General features: G+C 40.3%; 1 protein-coding gene across 17 annotated transcripts in view; it reads left to right on the plus strand.

The window, feature by feature from the left end:
* The window catches only part of ARHGAP21 (Rho GTPase activating protein 21), a 239,276-nt gene that overhangs the window by 41,283 nt on the left and 177,043 nt on the right, over nt 1-20,950 (plus strand). For 2 of the 17 annotated variants that reach the window (XM_039522398.1, XM_039522400.1), the window contains exon 1: nt 4,239-4,369. The exons of 14 other annotated variants lie outside the window; for them this stretch is intronic. The gene's annotated coding sequence lies outside the window, so the exon portion shown is untranslated. Of the gene's footprint in view, nt 1-4,238; nt 4,370-20,950 lie in introns of those variants that run through there. One more of the 17 variants, XM_039522399.1, reaches the window with a different exon arrangement.

Raw genomic sequence — 20,950 nt, forward strand, 5'->3', positions numbered from 1 at the left:
GGGCGCTAGGCTGACCCTTCAGACTCCTCTGTACTTACACACCCCTCTCCCAGAGAGCCACCCTCAAAAGTGTGAAACTTCTGGATGTAGCTTAACTCCCTTAGGGCCACACAGCAGTTGTGAAGCAGTCAGCACCCCCACACACCTTGTTCAATCTAATGTTATGCTCTTTACTTAACAGGTAAAGTACAGATCCTGCAAAAACAATAAAACATCTTAAACACAGTGTCCCTCACTAGCTCACTCTCCCTTGGGAGTTTTTTGTGTGTGTGTGTGTGTCTTGGCAGGCAGGCAGGCATGGTCCTCTGCCCCCTTGCCTACCCTGTCCTTGCAGCAGCCATCCCCATCTTAATCTGGTTAAAAATGTCTCTCTTTCACAGTTCCCTCAGTGACCTCCCCCCCACCCCTCCAAATCCCTTTATAGACTCCTGCTGGGGCCACCTGCTTCTTTTGTTCTGCCTTTTGGTAGTCTTTCATTACTCCCAAGCCTACCTCTCTTCAGACCAGAGTAAGTGTCTTCTCCAGATAGAGCGAACCAATTGTCCAAAGGTATTTTATTTTGAACAGACTATCTTTGAGTGCTGATCATTCACCATTGTCTCTGGCCTGGCAGACACAGGATACCACCTTTCTTCCTCATGGGGATCCATGTACACACAGGCTTTCTGTGATGCAGTAATTTCATGATACAATTTCATAAAATCATGCAAAGTTCAGAAGTGGTACAGACAGAACCCCTCATTCATCACAAAGGGAAGCAGCACTTTAAGGTTTTATGCATACTGCAGTTAAACACTGACTGGCCTGTGTCAGCTGTCTCAGACATTTGGGCTTGAGCTGGAGCCTGAGCTCTGGGACCCCAAAGCAGGAGGGAGGGCAATATGCTTCTGTTACTACTTGGGTCTGCAACTCACAAAATGCCGGTAAATAATCCCATTACTCAATTGTGGGAGTTGCAAAGTGATTTTTTGCTGTCTTATGCAGGTGATGGATTCAAAAAGGGTAAGAACTGATACTTTACACTACTCTTTGGCTGGCCATTTTTAAAAAACTAGTATCCAAAAATATTAGGTGCTACACAGGAACATGAAGACACAGTCACTGCTCTGAATGACACATGACTTGATGGGGACAATAATACTAAGTTTTGTAGGGCAGGGAAGGTGAGGCAGCATAAGATCACACAAGGTGTGTACAATAGAAACAAATAATTCGCACTGGGCAGATGTATTGCTTAGAATACATACCTCATTCTTCTGGTACTGATAGAGTAGTGCATTTTGTTCATTTCCTCTATTACAAATTTTAAGTTGACTCCTGATAAATTATTGTGGGCTCACTTTAATGTTTGATATTTTAAAGCCTCTGATGATCTAGTTGCCAATATTTTGAGACCCTGTGTTATCTGATGGGGTTTATTTGTGGGTGTGGGTATGGTGTGGTGTGGTTTTTTTTTTTTTTTTTTTTAAATTAAATACTTTGTCCTCCAGGACCCCTCTAGTCATATCAACCTCTTCCTCCATCTCCTGGACCAGGAGAGTGTGACCATAGCTCCCTTTGGGAGCTATCAAATACGAGTTGGAATGTCTGTCCGAGGGCTCCTTGATCAATATAAGATGTTCCCTTGGTGGATAATGTTGTATCCGCAGCCTTCTTCGCACCTCTCAACTTGGAACCTGAATGTTGGAATCTGAATGCTGTCCATATCTGTCAGCCTTAAAAGCTGCCACTGGGTGGTACAAGCTGTAACAGTGTAAAAATCCCAGAAATGTGGAACATTTGTGTTCTTTTTGTGTGTGGTGCAATAATTGATGGATTATAATAGTTTTTTAATTTAAAAACAATTGGGTCAGTGTGTCCTGCAACCATTTTTGCAGTCTGTTACAGACAGAGGGAGAGATCAGATTGCTTGGGAGTGGGGGTAAGCCTGAGTATCTTGTGTGGGGACTAAGAATGCGGGCTTGGGAGGAGTGAGGTGTATCCCAGCCCAAGGTTGACCTCCTTTTCATTAACACTGCTGCCTGCTCCCTCATTGACTAATTTAGCTTGCCCCTACTTTATCTGGGCGCCCTTACTGCTGCTGCCCTCTACCTGTTTTATCCACTTCAGCCCAGAAGTCCTTAAGTTTCTGCTTCTTAGGAGCAGGCCTTCTACTGCTCTTTTCCACTTCGTGGTGGTGGGTGGGTGTGTGGTGTGGTGGTGGTGGTGGGGGAGGGGAGGGATGGGACGGGTGAGAATACCCTACAACCTGTGTTAGAACACAGCAACTCTGGGCCTACTCTTTCCTCCTCCTTCCCTCAGATTGAAGGGTAGAGAGGAGCAGAGGCTCTCTAGACCTGCTGGAGGACGGTCTATCCTTTCTTTCACTGTTGCCTGGTAGCCGCTCCTTTTCTGCGGAACACCACTTTAGTTGGTGAGGTAGTGGAACATCGGAACCTAAATCCACTGCAATGCAGAATGTACTGAGAAACGCAGGACACCTGAGAGCTTGGATTTCCTTGTGTGATGTGGCAGAAATTTACACTGCCATGCACCATCAATAGTGTCGCCATGCTTGAATAAGTGCTGTATTTATACCTTCTTTCTTTCCCCCTGCTATCACAGATCTCTGTTTGAGAAGAATGCAGTGTCACTGAGCAGCAACATAGGCCCTGCCCTCTTACATTTTATGCCACAAATGTGCTGCTTAAACAGAAAATTCTTTCCGTTTTAGAATTATTGTATACTACACTATTCTTTTAAAAGATCTAACTGGAATTAGTATTCTTTTAAAATCTAGATTACACTTGTTTCTCTTTGTTAGCCTTGATTTTTAGTTACTGTGTATTTTTTCCATATCACTATCTGTGTGGAGGGACTGTATTGTATTGTTGCGCTATTTGTACTTTGGCATTCAGCTACATTAAATCTCTTTATGTATTAAAACAGCTGCGGTCTATGATGCTCAAAATTCTTGGCTCCTATTGGAGTGGAATGACTTTAGTATGGAAGCTTTCAGACATTGCTGAGAGTATAAATATGTAGAAATATTCTATTCCAAGATGGCCTATGTGAATAAGAGTATATCTTTTAATTGCGACCAGGGAGGGACCGTTTTTAACATTATGTGAGTCTCAGTATTGGATGAAAATTTTGTATTGCTTTCTAAAGTCCTTTTAAAAAATGTATAAAATCTAGGCTCTTTCTTTTTTGTTAAATTAATATAACTAAACTAGGGCCCTTGACTCAAAGGCTCCCATTGACTTCAACAGGTTTTCTGTTTGTTGAGATGAGTTGCTGTCTGCATCCTGTAAAACTTGCCCATACCGGTATTGCCCTGGCCTCTTCTTTTGTCATTCAGTGTTGAACGCATTCTAAAACAATATGCATTTCCTCACCTTTGGGGGCGAAGCCAGACTTTAAGGCACCTGCTCCCCTACTTGGTGTAAACTTTGCTTGTGCCAATCAGAAACGAACACAAACAGGTTTTGGGCCCCGTCCCCTATGACACTTCTATGATGTCATAGTTGGTACTTTATAGACCTGCCTGCCATGTGCAGGCAGGGAGAAGAGAGAGAAAAACGAATCCTGTGTATCCTGTGTACGCCCGTAACCGAGCCTGATCACCTCGAAGCCTCTCTCTCAGCTCACGTGTTTCAAACAGAGTTTCTATGTTTGCCAGTCGTTATGCGTTGGTTTGTATTTGTAAGTATCGGTTATTACTAAATGCTGCATCTTTGTTTATAAATATTGTTAGTAGATATTTTAGTCATTGTGTGTTTTAAGTTTCATTAACTCTATTAGCTAATCATACGCTGCTCCCTTACCCCTTGTAATTATCCCCAATAAAATTTTAAATTGATTAATTTTAGGGGTGTGTGTGTGTGTGTGTGTGTGTGTGTGTCTGCAGTTTGCATCGTGACCCATACTCTCCTTGCATCCCTTACCAATATAGTCTATTGCCACGTGCAGCCTGGTAAATAACAGGCCTGCATTTTCTTTCGCCCCTGCGTGTACGTGGCAATTTACATGGCGTCACGAACAGGATGCAAGGGAGTTGGGCCATGCCCGTGGTACGCTGTAGACCGCGCAGATAATGAAACTGAACAGTTCCAACATTTGCAGTTTCACCTTTTTACTAGCCAAAATTCAACTAATCCAAAAATAGAATGGATCTGTTCCCTTGGCTCGGGTAAAACTCTAAAAGGCTATACTGTACCATTAACCCTGGCAGATACGGGATGCCTCCACCAGTGCCACCAGAGCTTTAGGTGTCAGCCAGCTGATTGTTCCCTGCGGCCTCAGTGCACGGAGATTGTGGAGAACCTCGGTGCTGCAGATCCCTCTCAGCTTTGGAGAGAATGTAGCCGCATTGTTAGAAAATCCGGAGGTACCGTTTCCAAATTGATTCCCCCACCTTGGGTAATGCCTGCTGATCTGGCACACAAATTATTATGCCAAATGATAAAAGAATTAGATTTAATTAAGAAAACCAAAAAATTGCGACCCGATGAATATAAATCTGAGGATGTTTCCACCGTCCTGTTTAGCATGATATGCAAGGCCCTCAATCTGTGCTCTGTCCTCTACGGGGACACAATGTTTGCAGCTAAACAGGCAGCCCCAGGCTCTCCTAAAGATGATGAGGAGGAGAAGACAGAAAAGGTAGAGCCCATCACTACCCGCCTCCCAAGTCCCTCTCAGAAAATTTTGCCACCCCCATATGAAGCTCCTAAAACTCTTCTGTATCCAGCTCTGCCAACAGCCCCAGAATTTACTGAATCTGAAACTGTAGCAGAAGCTTTGCCTATTGCGGTAACTAAAACTAAAATAGATGCACAAACAGGCAACACCACGCAGGTTACTGAACTGCGAACACGTACTAAGGCTGAACTTAAAGAGTTTTTAAAGGAAACACAATGAAAAACCGATGAGGCACCTATGGTTTGGGTCGGACGGCTAGCCTTAGAACACGGAGCCAAATTGGTGGACTGCGAGGAGGCTGGCATCTTAGCCAAAATGGCCAATTGGGCACGAGGCTTCCTGGGTCATGCTTTATTTTCAACAGGTTTTCTGTTGTCTTACATGAGCTTTTGGATCTGGTCTTTATTCCTTAGGGGAAACAACTGCCCCTAAGACAGCTTGTCAGCATTACATTAGCTACCAGAATAAAACGTATGTAACTCTCAATAATGACCTTACACAGGCTCTGTTTTTGTTGAAATAAAGCCAGCTTTGTGCCCAATGTGCATAAGAATGGTCATGCTTGGTTAGACCAATTTGCCATCTATCCCAATATCCTGTGTTTAAGCATCTGGCCGGTCAGAGGCTTACGACACCCAAAGCATGGGATTGCATCCCTGACCATCTTGGCTAATAGCCACTGATGGATTTATCCTCCATCAACTTATCTAATTTTTTTGAATCCAGTTATACTTTTGCCCTGCACAACATCTGCTGGCAATGAGTTCCACAGGTTGACTGTGTAAGGTGAAGACCTTTTTTTTTTAAAATCCTCTGCCTATTAACTTCATCAGGTGATCTTTCCTCAGATGGAAGTTGTTCCATACCCTTCATCGTTTTTTCTCATTCTTTGTACCTTTTCCAATTTTAATCCTTTTTTGAGATTGAGGGACCAGATCTGCAGGTAGTATTGGGTGTGGAAATCCCATGGATTTATATAGTGGCATTAGGATATTTACTGTCTTATTATCTATCCCTTCCCCAATGGTTCCTAACATTGTTACCTCTTTTGACTGCCGCTGCACATTGAGTGGATGTTTTCAGAGAACTGTCCATGATGACGCCAAGATCTTTCTTGAGTGGTAACAGCTAATTTAAGTCCATTTTGTATGTATAGTTGGGATTGTTTTCCAGTGTGCATTACTCTGCATTTATCAACATTCAGTTTTGTTGCCCAGTCACCTAGTTTTGAGAGATCCCTTTGTACCTCTTCCCAGTATGCTTTGGATTTAACTATCTTGAGTAATTTTGTATTATCTGCCAACTTTGCCACCTCTCTGTTTATCCTGTTTTCCAGATCATTTATGACTGTTGAACGGTACTGGTCCCAATACAGACCCCCGGGGGGACACCGTTATTTACCTTTCTCCATTCTGAAAACTAACCCTTTGTTTCCTATCTTTTAACCAGTTACTGATCCATGAGAGGACCTTTCCTCTTAGGCAAACTAAGCAGTCATGTGATAAGAGCCTTTGGAGTGGGACCTTGTCAAAGGCTTTCGGAAAATCCATGTACACTGTATTAACTGGAAAAGCAGCAAAGAATCCTGTGGCACCTTATAGACTAACAGACGTTTTGCAGCATGAGCTTTCGTGGGTGAATACCCACTTCCTTGGATGCAAGTAGTGGAAATTTCCAGGGGCAGGTGTATATATGCAAGCAAGAAGCAAGCTAGAGAAATTTCCACTACTTGCATCCGACGAAGTGGGTATTCACCCACGAAAGCTCATGCTGCAAAACGTCTGTTAGTCTATAAGGTGCCACAGGATTCTTTGCTGCTTTTACAGATCCAGACTAACACGGCTACCCCTCTGATATATTAAATGGATCACCCTTGTCCACATGTTTGTTTGACACCCGCTCAAAGAATTCTTACAGGTTGGTGAGGTATGATTTCTCTTAACAAAAGCTATATTAACTCTTTTGCCAACAAATCATTTTCATCTATGTCTCTGATAATTCTGTTCTTTACTATAGTTTCAACCCATTGGCCTGCTACTGAAGTTTTAGGCTTATCACCCTGTAATTGGCAGGATCACCTCTGGCGCTTTAAAAAAAAAAAAATAGCATCATATTAGCTATCCTCCAGTCACATGGTACAGAAGCTGATTTAAGTGATAGGTTACATACTGCAGATAGTAGTTCTGCAATTTGAGTTCCTTCTGAGCTCTTGGGTGAACACTATCTGGTCCTGGTGACTTATAACTGTTTGTTTTTTGTCAATTTGTTCCAAAAACCTCTCCGAAGTGTAGCCACTTTGTAAAATGTCTCTTCTCTATATTTCCAGCCTTTTTCTTGTAAAATGTTCTTTTGCATATTAATAATCAATGTACATACCTATCTCTCTAATTAATTATGCCATGTGTAGTACCTAGAGGGTTTCTTTATAACTAATGTGTTATTGAGGCATTGTTTAAAAAAAAAGGCAAAGCATCGTAAAATGGTAATACTTAAACACTAATTTTCTTGAGCGATGTATGTCTGAAGCAGTGTTTGAAACTTTTTTCCAGAAAGCATCATCTCTTCCTCCTTTTTTCCACTCCTCCATTCACTGAATATCTGATCCTCTCTAGAACATCACTTCCTTTACAAAATCAAAGGTGGAAGCTCTGTGTGAAAGAGTAGCAGGCAGTTCTTGATTTGCTTGATGCTTTGGAAATATGCACACATCTTACCTAACAGCAAGGTTTCCAATATACAGTCACTTATTTAACTGGCAACTATAATTCTTGTATGTTAAGGATATTAAATAAAGCCTTGAGGGTCTGAGAGTGACAGATAAATGGAAGTCCACCAATTTTAATCTATAAAAGCAGCAAAGAGTCCTGTGGCACCTTATAGACTAACAGACGTTTTGGAGCATAATCTAGTGTCTTGATTTTTTTTTTAAATTTTTTTTTTAATAGTTGAAGTTTAACATTAACATTTTGAAGAGCTATCTTGACAGACTCCTGCATTTCTGGAATTTTCTGAAAAGCAAGTTAGAAACTATGATCTGGGCTACACCTAAAACATAGATTGACCTAGCTATGTTGCTTTAGGGGTATGAAAAATTCATACTTCTGGGAGATGTAGCTAAGCCAACCTAAGCCCTGGTATAGACAGTACTAGGTCTACAGGAGAATTATTATTTGCTCGGGGGGTGGGGGTGGATTTACTACTGTGACAGGAAAAACCCCTTCCGTTGCTGTAGCAAATGTCTGTGCTACAGTGGCATAGCTGCAGCAGCGTCACAGCTGCACCATTGTCTCATGTATTGTAGATGTACCTTAGTGTATGAATGACTTGGGAAATTTATTTGATACCTGCTAGGCAGAATGCTAAATGTATTACCCTGAGGCCAATGGAAAACATGGTGACGAGTGGGAAGGTAGTAAGATAAAGCTAATGATTTGTTGAGAAACCTAGCCTACTCCTCCCTGTTGCTGGGAAGTGTGAGAGTACAAGGATTCCTCCGAGGATCTTGTGTGTCTACTGAAAGGGCTTGGCTACACTTGCAAGTTGCAGCGCTGGTAGAGGCTTTCCAGCGCTGCAATTACACCCTGTCCACACTTGCAGGGCACAACCAGCGCTGCAACTCCCTGGCTGCAGCGCTGGAGGTCTGCTTGGGGTATTTCTGCAGCGCTGGTCATCAAGTGTGGACACTCACCAGCGCTGTTATTGGCCTCCAGGGTATAAGGAGTATCCCAGAATGCTTTTAACTAAATTATTCCCTTTGTTTTGTTATGCAGCCTCTCTTTGTTTTGTTGTCAATCAAACATAGCTCCTGTTTGCTGTCATTAATCTGTAACTACTGTCAACAATGAAATGAGATAACCCCTGCAGGGGTTGAGTGTTACTTTGCTTGAGAGAAACGGGGAGGGGGCAGAGGGGAAAGAGTATGTTGGATGCAGGTTGTTTGCAGTTAACAGTAAGGGGGTGGGAAAATTTTCTGATTTTGCACAGTGTCGGTTCCAAAAATCCACTCTCTCGTCACACTGCCCGAAAAGCACGTTGCTGCCACTTGAATGCTGGGATAGCTGCCCATAATTCATCACTCCCAACAGCGCTGCAAATGCTACAAATGTGGCCACACTGCAGCGCTGGTAGCTGTGAGTGTGGCCACACACCAGCGCTGGCCCTGCACAGCTGGACGACCAGCGCTGCAACTACCAGCGCTGCAGATTTGTAAGTGTAGCCATACCCAAAGAACTCCATTTTCATATTGGCTTTGGGCTGATAAACTTAAAGCTCCCACTTCGGTGCTTTTAGTTGCTGTAAGGCAGATGTTTCTTCTTTACCTACTCCATTACCTTTTTGGATGGGAGGATATGGGAGGGGGATTAATTTGCCCCAGCCATTGAGGGGGAGGTGGTCTGTTACACTACTCGTCCCCTAGCTTCCATTTTTATATGTGTAGGGAGCCTTCTTGCTGAATAACCCTAGTAACTGCCTTTGCTGTCTTCTCCTTTTCTGAAGTAGCTGCTGTCTGAAATGGACATGATTCTTGTCGGTTTCACATCTGCAGGCCAGGAATAGCAGTGATGCTTTTTGACAAAGCTGTGGACATAATCAGAGCAGGTAGTGGGGCTATTCATAAAAAGATCCTCAGCAAAACATGGAAATTTGTAGGTGTTACAGCACTGTATGTCTTATAGACTTGGGAGGTACAGATTGTTAGGATTAGATGTTGAAAGTTTTTTCTTCACTGTAAAAGTTACAACTTTTTGTTGTTAAAAGGAAAGCTTTAATTTATGCAGAAACTGATTTAGCGCCCCATTCCCCAAGCTGTCTCGTCAGTGGCAAGTAGGAAATTGTAAAGAGTTTGTGTATCTACCAGCAGTGAGCAGTTTCTTATAGCTAAATCTGGAATGCTTGCTTTCTAGGATGTGCTATTTAGATGGTTGTGAACCACTTCAGCCTTGACTTCAGAGACAGTGGCTCCTTCTGATTGTTTATAGTGCAGATCTATTTAGCCCAGACATTTTGGGGACATCAAAACACTTCATTAAAATGGGGTTTGAATAAGGTGTTGAGGCCAACAAAGAATGGGCTCTTACTGTGCTATAATGTGCAAATGCATGGTAACAAACAGTCCCTGTCCCAGAGAGCTTACAATTAAATAGGCAAGACAGATACTGGGTGGTGGAAAGTGAATAGGGATATAACACAAGCAGAGTGAACAATATGATGGCAGCAAATAACGTTAATTACACAAAACACTTGTTGGGTGTGGTGAGAACACCCAATTAAAGACAACAATTGTAAAGCTGATTGTAAGATATCATTTACACAAGTTATGTCTTCTCAGTGGGTCAAATGGGTGGCTATTTAAGTCAGAAGCTTCAGAAAAGGGTGCAATGCTTACATGAAAAACATTTCGCAGTTGAATTAGATGGGGGTGGTAGAAGAAAGGGTATGGGCCCTGGTATTGTAGGTCATGAATCCCATGAGACTTGGTTGTCATGCCATTATAAATCCAAAGTGCTCTCTTGTCTGAACAACGTTTATCTCCCGTTCCTTAAATAATTTATCCAATAGGAACATGAGAACCACCAAATCAGATAAGACATCTGATCGCTCAAGTCAGGGTCTTAAGCAGGGTTATAATACAGTGGTTAAAAATGTCTGGACCTGGCCTATCGAGGGTTTATACTATTGGTGTAGCTGAAGTAGTGCTGAGAAAACGGGTAGATATGTTCCTATTATAGAAAAGGACTAGGATTAGAAAGAAATGTCTACCATAGTTTTGTTCCATAATTGTTTATTGTGTCAATTCTTGTACTTTCCTCTGAACCATCTGGTCTACTTTCAGAGACCTCATACCAGACTAAGATGTCTAGTCTGCTATGGCTATTCCTCCTATTGAATAAGTGATTTGAGACAGAGTAAATAACTGAACTTCAGAGAGGAGTTTGATTATAAGAGGGGGTTAGCTATCCTATGTAATAAGAGGGAAAATGGTGACACCATGCTAAATATCAGGCAATGAATATCAAAAGCAGCAAAAGTTCATAAACTTGGAAAGATTTGGGGAATTAACATGTTTTGGCACTGATTCAAATATGAATTTTTAATACTGGTGTTATGTCTGTTCACCTCTATGGAGCAGAGTCATGGAAATCTACAAGAGAAAGTGGTAAAATGGTCAACTTGTTCCAAAGTAAATCCCTGTGTGAAAGATCTTCAGAGTTCATTGGAAAGAGTTCCTTGCAATATGCGAGGTTCTGAGGAGAGTAAACCAATTTCATATCAAATATGGTAAGAGGATGCTGATGAAGAAAATATTTAGGACATGCTTCAAGAATCCCACGACCTCCATGTCCAGTGAGAACATGGGCCCCACTTTGGAAGAGAAGGGGTGACTTAGAGAAACATTATGTAGAACAGGAGGAAAAAGTAGCCACTCAATGAACATGACTCTCAGAAGCCCATACAGACCAGCACAAGACCGAAATAAATGTCATGAACTAGTGGATGCCCTATGTACCTGAGGGTATGGGAAAATGAAGAAATATGGAAAAAACATAGTTGAATAAAGAAATGGAATTCTCAGCAGGAAATGTAATCCCTAATAGGCTGTCCAGCTTCATTTAAAATGAATCCATAAAATAACATTTCTCAGAATATTAGAGAGAAGCTTCGGAAAACAATTATGAGACTCTCCAAAGACCATTTTTAATAAGAACGTTGCTGGTTTACTTTGCATCATATATTTTATCTAAACACAATATTTACACAATTGAAAATCTGGTTAAAACAGATCAGCAAAGATTCCTTCTCTCAATCATCATTACATGTTGACTGAACCCACAGCTTATGTCATGAATTTGACATGTTTGCTTTTGGACTTGCTGGTTTAAAACCGAGATGTGTTAGAATGGTAAATCTCATCAGACCTTCACAGAAGCATTAATTTGAATCTTCAGGCATAAAGAGTCTATTTGAAATAGTGTGGTTTTTTTTTTTTTTTTTGGAATAGTTATTTGCATGGTTTGATATGGTTTGCTCTTATTGGGCCTACTTACAAATTCAGGAAATCAGCTGGGGTGTGGGGCATATTTTTTCCTCCTCCAAACAAAATGTTATCTGGAACATGTTACCCGAAATTGGGCCAGCTAGTTAGCTTAGGGAGGAATAATGCCCCACCAGAGTTTGGCAGAAAGCAGCACATTTATTATATTGATAGTTATGCTCAAAAGAAGAGGGAGTGGGGGGGTCACACTCACACTCGCATACTTATGCTCCCAGGACAGGCACAGCACTGGAGATGTCAGGATTCTTCAAGGTAAGTGTATGAAGGCAAGTCTTTCCGAGGCACGATGGAATGCAATGCGGCGAACCACTGGCCAGGCGGTCCGGGCGAAGGGCCTTCACAGGAGTTACAAGCTTGTGAGTGCACTCCTGAGCACATGGCCCCTTACCTTTTTAAGGACCTGCTCCTCATGGCCTGCGACTGTGGTTGGTCACACTCCACCTTGGGCAGTGTCCATGCATTGGGTGTGTGAGTGCTGCCTAAGTAGTCCCAGACACCTTGTCTACCTGGAAGCTCTCTTCTGATCTTTCAACTGTCCAACCAGCCCATTCATCCCACAAGCATTCCAGGGGGGACGGGGAAAACCCACTTCACAGGTATTCAGAGAGGGAGAGGAGACAAAAGGGGGGTGGGAGAGTATAACAGACCTTCTGAGTATACAGGTTTTACATAGCAGTTACACAAAGCATACAGATCACTGCTGCTCCTACAATAGAAGTAAGTGTGTGTGTGGTGCTCATGCACCTTGGGTTCTGCTTTGACTCTTATTTATAGCATGTCAATCATGGTATTATCTAGGCATTTTTTTCTTGTTGACGGATCTCTGTCTAATCATCATTGTTGACTTTGATTCCCATCTGTCAGCTCAGCAGTGACAATAAAGTCGAATGAATTCTTTCCAACATTTTGTTGGAGGTTCATGGCTTTGTTCATCTTTAAACCTTTTTATTCTATGTCACTCTTCACTTGTCTGCCCGCACACATCCTCAGTCTTCCTCTATTTCTAGTTCTTTGCAGTCTGGTATGTATCGCTAAGTGTGATATCCTTTCCTGGTCCATTCTTGGCATATGTCCAAAGTAATGCAGTCACCTTTCTTGGATCTTCTTTAACCAGTGTGTTCTTGTTACTTCATTTTTTATTTTCTGTAGTTTTTGAAATGGTCAGTATTCCCCTCAGTTCAGTTTTGCAATCAATATCTTTCATTTATCAGCTTTCCTCATACTTCAAGATTCCAACTGGTACAGCATTTATTGTCATAAGTTTTCATATATGCTGATTTTCATTTTATCAATGTCTTTAGCCTTCCAGATCTTGCATTCAGAAAATCGTAGTAGCTGCTAGTCTGTTTCTTCTTGTCATCTTCACAATTCAGGTTCTTCAGTAGGCCTCCAAGGTACACTTTTTTTTCCTTCTTCCACTTCTTCTAGTACTTTGTCTCTGAAGTTATTCTTTATCTGTTCCACTTGTCTTCCAGTTGCCGTAATTTTTGTCTTTTCCATGCTGATTTTTCAGTTCGAATTTCCTGCTTTCTAGGTATACTTTGTCAGTTATTCTCCAAGTCCTCCTGTGTCAATATTGTCTGTCTTCTCACATAACATGACTCCTCTCATTTAATCTCTGTTACAGCCATTACTGCTTCCAGTAACAAGTGGAACAAATCTGGCAATAATATATATACTTGTCTCACTCCTACGGTTGTTCTAAACCATTCTGTTGGCTTCTTGTCTACTCTCACAACGTTCATTGATTTGCTGTAGATGTTTTCTATCAGTTTGATCAATTTCTTGGATGTCATAGATTCTCAAGACTTGCCATAACCCTTTCTGCCAACTGCTATCAAATGTGTGTTATAAATCTGTTGTAATGGGTTTTTGTGTTTTATGTACTACTCTGATATCTCTTACTACAAATAGCTGATCTGTTGTAATTTTGTATGGGTGTAATCCTTGTTTCTTTGCAAGCACAGCTTCCGCCTGCCTCTTAATTATCCTCTGCAATGTCTTGGTGAATATTCTTCCTGGCACACTCACAAAGCTGATTTTTCTGTTTACTTGGTGCTTGCTCTTGTTGGTAAATCTTGTCAGATAGCTTGGGCATTGCCTTTACTGTGTGTTCCTCACTTGTTTGTAGGATCTCAGTGGGTATGTTGTAATTTCCCACTGTTTTTCTGTCTCCCAAACTTTCTATCAAGATCTTTACTAGTTTTCTAAGAATTCTGGTATCTGCTCTTTTTTTGTATGTACAGAGGAATTTCTTTAGAATCATTTAATCTGTTGTGTTCTCTTCAAAATATTTTTCCATTACTTACTCTTTACTTGTATGCCCTTAATTATTTGCCCTTGCTTGTATCACCACTGATATCAACTCACGTGTCCCACTCCTTTCTCTTATTTTGCATTACAGCCCCGATCACCTTTCTCTATGGGTATTTTTTTTGTTTCTTTACGTTATTCACTTAGGTAGTTTGTCTCTATTCGCTTTCTGTTTTCTCTCTGGTTATCCTGTTATACTCTACTCTTAGACTTGCTTTTTCCATTTTATTTTCCTTAAGTTTCCTCTGTCACTCACCTGCAGGAGGACTTCATCTGTTAGCCAGTTTGGTTTCTTCTTTTTGGCCTTGTAGCCCAACGCTTGTTCAGCCACTCTCATATAATATCTTTTTTTTTTTTTTTCACACTGTTCCATGTCTCTTCAGTGTTCGCATCTTTCACCAGCGACATGATTTTTCCCTCCTGTCCCCAACTTTTGTATTATTTCTTAGTGTCTGGCTCATTCAGTTTATCCATGTCCTAGATCTTAATTCTTGGCATTCTTTTTGATTGCGCTCATCCCAAACTTCATTGAAGTCAGTGCTGGCATCAGTGACAAATGATCTGCACAACAATGCACTGAATTTCTATCTGCAATTCACAAATATGAAGTCCTGTCTTGCTCTTTGTTTGGCCATCTGGTGATTCAAGTCCACTTGCTGTGCAGAGCAACTTTGTTGTTATGGAGTGAATTTAAAAGGTAGTACCTTTTGCATAATAGACAGATGCACCTGCAAAGCATGGTTTGCTTGCAGCTGGTTCTGGTGACTCATTCAACTCTCTCATTGTTGGTACTAAGTAGTTGCATGCTTGCCGCAGCACTGCATGCTGGGTCTTCGTAACTAGGGTGGATAAAATGTGGTGACTTTTTAAAAAAAATTTTCTTTTAGTTGCTAGTTTACATGCTTCTCATTTTGTAGCCTTGTAGCCCTGTTGCTAACAAGCATGTTTTATAATTTAGTTTTCTACTTGTTAGAAGAACTTCAGATTTTATATTTTTTTTCTACAAAGTTCTACACGTAATGTTTGACACCAAAAAAGACAAGTCCCAGGAACTTCAGTGTCCTGTTGTGAGAACAACAAAGTCAGAAACACAAAGCTCCTAAGTAAGTAGCTTATGCTGTATTTATGACTCTGCCTTCTGATACACTGAATGTTCGCAAGTCAAAGAATTTCAGCTTTCTTGACAGATTACCCTGCTCTATTGGGGTTTACAGTGGCTGGACCTTTCCTCGATTAAGTGGATTAAAAAAGACTAAATGTTCTTTTAGAAACTGTCTTGTGTGCAAGTATAGAAGGGTGGTATAATGTTCACAACAAACCTATTATATGTTCTGCAGGGTGGAGCCTGTTGACTTGTGTGACAAGCATGATGCCTTTTGGATGTCCACATTCATTTAAATATTTGACTAAAAGTGTGTGTGTGTGTGTAAAAAAAAAAAAAAAAAAAAAAAAAATCATTCTATCCCAAATCTTTTGGTTGTAAGCAACTAATATGGCTAAAACGGGAGGTTTGCAAGAAGATCATGTAACCTATGTTTGTTGTGCACTTTCTTTAAATTTGCTATCCATTGTTCCACCCTAACAGATGCCTTAGCTCTGGTTGGTGGGTCAGTGTGTGTCTGTATTTAGCTGCTTTTCTGGTTTGTTGCCTCCTCATAACTCCTCCTTCTCATGTGTGTGCTTTCCTTCCTTTCCTCCTCTTCTTCTCTCTCTCTCTCTCTCTCTCCTCCCACCTTCAAAAAATAAACCAATCAAAAACCAAAACCATAGTCATACATCAAAAATTGATGCTTGGCTTAGTAGTCTATGATGGTTTTACTTGTCTTTGATTGAAAAGGACTTGAGGCAGAGTGCACACTACTTTGGGTAAATCAAGGGCCATTGTGTCTGTCCCCTAACCCTAAATAAGAACCTTCATTTTTAAAAGGATACCTTTAAAAATATTGCTGCTTTCTGAATTCTTCTGAATTCCTACAGTTACAAGTAAACCTGTCATTATTGTATTGGAACAAAATGTTACAGAAAAAATATTTTTACATGTTGTGTACTGGACAATACTTTCATCATCATTTTCCTTGTTACCCCATATAATGTAGTAAGCAAGTCAGTCAGATGCATTGTGTGGGTCAACAAGGGAGAGTAACATTCCTAAACATAGGAACATATGATTGTAAAACTACAACAGTTGGATGGGTTTTCAGGGGTAGGTGTAGTACCTGAAACTAATTCTAGCTTCTCTTTTGCTGTTGACTAGATTCCTTGTTCATAGTGCCACTTTAAGTTTTCCTCTCCCTTGCCATATCAGGGTTGTTTTTTTGTAGTATTATGTGTAGCTAATTATGCAAGATGCAGCAGTTGACTACAATTATCTGTGCTGTTACTCTTTTTCTCTCAGTAATCTTTTCTTTTAAGGCATAGTTTTTCATTTTATTGGTGTACGTATTACACCAAGTAGTATGTATTTATTTCATTAGGTTTATACCAAAAAGAGCACTTATGCAAGCTCTGGGAGCCCTTTCCATAAATTATGAAAACAAAATTAGATCTGCAGAACACCAGATTGTCCTCTCCTTCCTCACACATTTGATTTTTCTCAAAGGCCGCTGTGGAAATGGGCCTATGTAAATAGAAGCTGTGCAGCGTGCTCTGAAGGTTGATAGCCTTGGGCTATTTTGGACCAGTGTGGGGAAAGCCTGATAAAGGCTGAGGGCCCTTCACGGATAAAGTATATTTAAGTTATAATTCCTGTGTGGGATGGGTACTCTGACCCCCATATTAATATCTTAGTCAAGTGCAAGGATTGCAGGGAAGGGGAGGTACATTTTCCTGGTGGTGGTCCTGGTCCAGTCGGAGTTTTAGTTTGGGTATTCTGGGAAAAGATTTCATCATGTTGTTCCCTTCTCTCTTCCCCCCCCACCCCACCCCACCCCCTTATCTTTAAAGGACTACCACTGAAATATGGTGAGGTACATTGGTAGAAAATTGTTCTGAAGCTTTGTTGTTGAGCTTCTCCATCGTGATTTTTGTCAAAATGGAGCAATGCTAGCTGTAGAAAGTCTAATCAGGTACGGTTGTAGATGTAAAAAAACAAAAGTATATTATGTTCTTTTGACTTGGCTTCTCCATTAGTGTAGGGAGTTTGTGGGAGTTGTACTTCAGATCAGCTTTTGGGAGGCTCCAGATAGTCAATACCACAATCCTACATTTTAACATTTTATTGTACGTAAACCTGGAGGCCAATCGTCATTCTTTTGCTTCTCTCAAGTACAGAAAATATAGAGAGGGGGAAGGTAAGATGAAAATATAGACTGTGTTGTTCTCAGATTCATCTTTTGAATAATTATGAAAAGATCTGTCTGCTGTGGTATCTGACTTTGACTTAGGGTGGTAATCTTTTCTTTTAAGGCATAGTTTTTCATTTTATTGGTGTACGTATTACACCAAGAAGTATGTATTTATTTCATTAGGTTTATACCAAAAAGAGCACTCATGCAAGCTCTGGAAGCCCTTTCCATAAATTATGAAAACAAAATTAGATCTGCAGAACACCAGATTGTCCTCTCCCTCACACATTTGATTTTTCTCATGTGCAGAAGTGTTTGTGGGGCTGGAGCCTGGGTAGTTCGGTTGAAATCAGTGGCACTATTTGGGGTAGCAAAGTTACACGCCTGCATAAGTATTTGCAAGATCAAGGCCTTAAATAGCACTTTTATGTATGGTGGTGCAGTGGGAGTACTCCTAAGATTTATAAATGAGTTCTGTCTATGATGTAAGACACTGGTTCTCAGCAGGGGTACGTGTACCCCTGGAGGTGGGGGCACATCAACTCATCTGGATATTTGCCTAGTTTTACAACAGACTATATAAAAAGCATTAGCAAAGTCAGTGCAAACTAAAATTTAATACGGACAATGACTTGTTTATACTGCTCTATGTACTATACATAAATGTAAGTACAATATTTATATTCCAGTTGATTTACTTTCTCATTTTTACCATATAGTTATAAAATAAGCAATTATTCAATAATAGTGTGACACTTTTTTGTATTTTTGTCTGATTTTGTAAGCAAGTAATTTGTAAATGAGGTGAAACTTGGGGTATACAACACAAATCAGACTCCTGAAAAGGGGTTACAGTAGTCTGGAAAGGTTGAGAGTCACTTCTATAATATGCCCCTTCAGTTTGGGTTTTTATTGTAGGCTTAGGTAGTCGTGATAAAAAGGAAAAGTCTGTTCTTTTAGATTGTTTTATGTCAATTATGAGTTATTTAGGCTTCTGTTGAAATAAATTTTTTTTAAAGTGCATGTAAAGCAGTCTGTTTGTATCTTATTAGTTGCAGAATCCCTTGTATAGTGTCTCAAAATGGAGCCTTATATTGAGTATGAAATGTAGACCTGATTCTATTTTGATTACTTCAAAAGAGTTGCTGATCTTTTTGTTTAAATCCAGTAGTGTTAAATAGACCCTATTTAATATTACGTTAACAGTTAACTTGAGAATTACAAAATATTATTCTGAGCTTCATAAAAAATATTTTGAGCTATTTACACACTGCCCCTGAGGTACTGAGTCTGTTGACTTCTGTGCACTTTTTGCAATTGGAGCCAAGACTATATTTCTTAGCACAAACCACTGAACATTATCTTGGCTTCAGAGTGTAATATAAGTCTTGAGGAAGATATATTTTTTTTCTTAAGCCAGATGATGAAGCCTGGAACTGTAATGTGGCAGTGCTTCTAGTAGATGAAAAGGCTGGTCTTTAGTTTACCCATAGCTTTGTTTGTATCTTGCATGTTTTTTTTTTTTTTTTGCTTTCACAAAATGCTTGTCTGTCATCCCATGGTGAGAAAATACAAGAGACTTTTTAAAATTCTGGTACAATACAAGCATTCAGTATCATGTGGAGTCTCTTTCATGCTTCAGATAATTGCCTATTATATAATGATAAATTTAGCCACCTGGAACGATATGTATAGCAGTTTCTAGGTTTTTGATCATTCAGAGCCAGATTAGAGTAGAATTTTGTTTTTCATTCTCTCTCTCTCTCTCTCTCTCTCTCTCTCTCAAAATGCTCTGTAATGAATTAAATTAATGAATGAAATACTGGTAGCAATGCACTAGCTCTGGGGTGCACTTTCAAAGGCCCAAATGGCAGTTTTATGCTCAGTTCCCATTGAAAGTTAAGCACCTAACTGCCACTTGTGATTTTAGAAAATCTCCTCCCTGCAGACCATAGAGTAAGCAGCAACAGCTTAGATATTAGAATTTACTTTGTTGTGAAAGAGTTCATCAGAAAACCTGGAGTTCTTCAAATAGAACTATATGGGTAGACACCTTCCCCAATAATTTTATTTTCAAGATTAGGGTCTTAGTCTCTCCTTTTTCCAAAATTGCCATGGGAATTCCCTCTCCCCGTGCTTGAAACTCTGTGTTACTGACAGATTTACATGCTCAAAAGATTGTTTTTAGTACTAATAGAAACACCAGGCACTAATTTCAGTTTAAACTGTTTTGAAAAGTTAAAGGAAAGCCTCAAGGTTCTTTTGTATATCTGGAAACAATAGCTACAGAATTGTGTAGAAGCCTAGGGAGGAAGGGGAGTGGGTGGAGTTAATGCTTGGAAAGAAGGGTGTGTCTAGCTGGAATAACTGTTACTGAGTATTGAAGAAAGGGGAGTTGGTGTGAACATTGAGGGGGAGGGCTTGGGTTGTTGGAATCCAGTGGTTTCTGCAAGGTGGGAACCACATCTTATGTGGTTCTATATAATGTTGGCTAGCTTGCCTTATACCTTCACAGTATTGAATATACTAGGTGATCTTGTGCTAACTGGAGTAAATATAAAGTTGCTGATAAACAAGTAATTAGTATTTAGTGATTATCAACCGTCTATGAATTTACCTTACACAAGGATTCATGCTTCTCTCAAAAGTGCAGAAAACTGCTTGTTTTCTCTGGTGTGTGTTTTTTTTAATTTTTTTTTGTTTGCTGTGCCGCAGAATGAATATTTAGTGGAAGAGTAGAAACTTGCTCAGAGGAAAAGGGCTTTGACTAAAACGGCGCATGCTCTGTGCAGCGGAGCAGCACTACATTTACAGTAAGAACTGAATGAGGGAGGTTATGGAGGAAAAGGACTACAGGCTGACACTACTATGCAATCTCATTGGAAATCTGGCTTGAGCTAATTTAGAACAGAGAACTGAAATCACAGAAGGACAAAAATAGAAAAAGTTATTGAGGGAAATTGTGGAATCTTTCCACTGCTTAATCAGCTGACTACATCCAGATAGGGGATCAGATGATCCCAGAAGAGAAGGGAGAGGCTGGTAGAATGTAATCCTCAATTTCTCTTCTTCTACCAGTGTAGATTAAAGAGAGATTTCTATTCTAAATCTGTATTTGTGAAGAAGGCAATGTATTATTATTTATTATTTTTTAAGCAGGGGGTTAGTACATTTTGATTTGGTTTGGTCAAAACTCCACTAGGCTAGTTGTCAAGAAAACAAGTGAGTTGGTAAAGTTTGTCAAAAAGGACCAGTACAAAGCAATGGTAGACCTAACTAAAATTACCAGACTGTGTTCTTGTGTTTTACTTACTTACTTCTGCACCCTGTTGAGAAACCCAGCCCACATGTCACTCGGGCTGGGTGCTGTGGCTTAGCTGTGTCCTCTTTGGGGGCACTGTGTTTTGTCTAGTCTCTGGCTAGTTAGATGTTCGGTAAATTGTGGAGCTTTAACCCATTCTATCTTTGGGGATAAGGATGTGGAAGCTAAAGTGTTTTCAACTGCTCCCCCCCCTCGGTAGAAATTACAATGTGGAAGTGAACTATATCACAAGATTTCATTGTTAAGGAGTGGCTTAAGGTCTGGTTTTGTATGTTTGTTGTGAACAAGAAATTC

The sequence above is a fragment of the Mauremys reevesii genome, linkage group 2, assembly GCF_016161935.1.
Source record: "Mauremys reevesii isolate NIE-2019 linkage group 2, ASM1616193v1, whole genome shotgun sequence".
Taxonomy (NCBI): domain Eukaryota; kingdom Metazoa; phylum Chordata; order Testudines; family Geoemydidae; genus Mauremys; species Mauremys reevesii.